Here is a 2,525-nt window from a genome sequence, read left to right as displayed (position 1 = left end):
TGAGTAAAGATTCGATGACTCACTTGATTATGTAGATGTGATCGAAACGAAGAACATGTGTAGATCGAGGCCTGCTAGAGCAGTGTCCTTAGACAGAAATTCGTTCGGTGAATTGGACGTCTATTTAGAGGATACAACAATCCGTTCAAGAGAGATACTTGAACATGTCAAATCGACTGTCTTCCGTATGAGATCGATATGAACAAAGGCGCCAACAACCCAGAAAGTTTTTGTATATTCGTCAGTTTGAAAAACAAGAAATGGAGGGAGCATTTATAGTACACCGTATAGACCTTAAATGTCGGGTAACCGACGATAACCGTCGGACAGAGCCGAGTCCCGGCCGCACACCTCCTGGCACCGAGCCATCTCTTTAATGATATCAAGAGACCCCAAGACCCCAAGGCCCAAGGCCCTCTTGATATTTAATATGTATTGAACCCAACTAGATAGTTAGGCATTTTGACACTAGGTATGGCCTTGGTAATATAAGGCACTTGAAATCTTAAGATTGGGTCTATGTGGGACAAACCAAATACCCAACAATACCCCACATTTTCTATTCAAACGCCAATAATACCCCACATTTGAATAGAAAATAAGACATTTCAAGGGTCTTATAGTTTTATATCAAAAATCAAACATGACATGCATCGGAAGAGGTGTCCAAATGACTTGAACCTGACGCAGTAAATACTCATAGAACCTACTTTGTGGATAGTGACGAGAAGTCTTGAACTAGCCACGTGTTGCAGTAAGTCAAGACAATAAGTATCACACATATCATGTTAATGCATAGATCGATTCTTACCGTTGTGTTCATTTCAGTCGTGAACAATCCTTCTTCATGAGACTTTTAGAAGACATAGCCATATAGTCCTCAAAGATGCGACCCCACATCAATCTCATATAGGTAATACTGATCAAGAACATTCCATAGTGTTCCACCATGAAGCTATCAGTATTATTAAAAATAAGAATTTATCCCTAAATCATCAACATAAAATACACAAATAAAACATCATAGGAAAAGGCATACCTGTGTGTTGAAACTTGAGTCTTCCTCAGCTAGTTGTCCTATTGAACCTAGACCATGGGATCTCCAATGTTGCTAGGTTAGGTTTCCATCGAGTGGTGACTCATTGAGTTGGCTTTAAGCCCATCCCCCTCGATGTATAGGAGACTTGTTCTCTATTAAGGCCTTTGGTCAAAGGATCAACGATATTTTCCTTTGATTTCACGTAATCGATGGAGATAATTCCATTCTTAAGCAAGTCTCGTATGGTTTTGTGGTGACGCCTGATATGTCTCGATTTGACGTTATAAATTTGATTATTTGCCCTTGTTAGAGCTGCCATACTATCACAATGTATGCTAACAGGAGTAACAGGCTTAGGCCACAAAGGAATACCCTCTAGAAAGCTTTTGAGCCATTCGGCCTCTTCAGCCGCTTTATCTAAGGCTACAAATTCGGCTTCCATAGTGGACCGTGTGTTAACGGTTTGCTTAGAAGATTTCCAGGATATCGCTGCACCACCAAGTGTAAATACATATCCACTTGTGGATTTTCTTTCAGAATGGTTGGAAATCCAATTTGCATCACAATATCCTTCTAGCACGGGAGGATACTTGGTGTAATGTAACCCATAATTCATTGTGTACTTGAGATATCGAAGTACTCGTATTAGTGCGTACCAATGATCTTTGCTTGGGTTATGTGAGTATCGACTAAGTCTACTCACAATATATGCTAGATTCGGTCGAGTACAATTCATGATGTACATTAAACTCCCTAGTATTTTAGTGTATTCTAGTTGAGATACACTATCTTCTTGATTCTTCTTAAGTTTGCTAGAAGGATCAAATGGAGTTACTACCGGTCTATCATCAAAGTGACCATATTTCTTAAGTACTTTCTCAACATAATGTGATTGAGTAAGTGTGTAACCATTAGGATCTCTAACGATCTTTATTCCAAGAATCACATCTGCTACTCCCAAATCTTTCATATCAAACGAGGAGTTTAGCATTTTCTTGGTTTGATTGATTACATCAAGGTAGGTCCCTATGATTAGCATATCATTTACATATAGACATATTATGACATGCATTATTACATTGTTTCACATAGACACATTTGTCACACTCATTAATTTGGAATCCGTTTGATAGGAGAGTGTTATCAAATTTCTCATGCCATTGTTTTGGGGCTTGTTTAAGTCCATATAAAGACTTAACTAACTTGCATACTTTATTCTCTTGACCCTTTACAACAAATCCTTCCGGTTGTTGCATATATATTTGTTGATTCTCTCTCTCAGTGATTTGATGATAATCTATTTTCTCTTTCACGTTGTATTTGTGTTTTTGTATTTTCAGTTCCAGCGATCTTCACTGAGTATGATCAGTGATCGCTGAAGAACTTGCATTGTAAATCTATCAGAGACAACAATACTTCAAGAAGACAACACTCACACCAAAGAACCTTCAGCAAATGTCGAAGACTGAAACTGAAGATTAGAGAC

This window comes from Cynara cardunculus, assembly GCF_001531365.2.
Source record: "Cynara cardunculus var. scolymus isolate 2C chromosome LG 3, CcrdV1, whole genome shotgun sequence".
In the NCBI taxonomy this organism is placed as follows: Eukaryota; Viridiplantae; Streptophyta; class Magnoliopsida; order Asterales; family Asteraceae; genus Cynara; species Cynara cardunculus.
The sequence above is the reverse complement of the archived record's forward strand: the minus strand, read 5'-3'. Positions refer to the sequence as shown.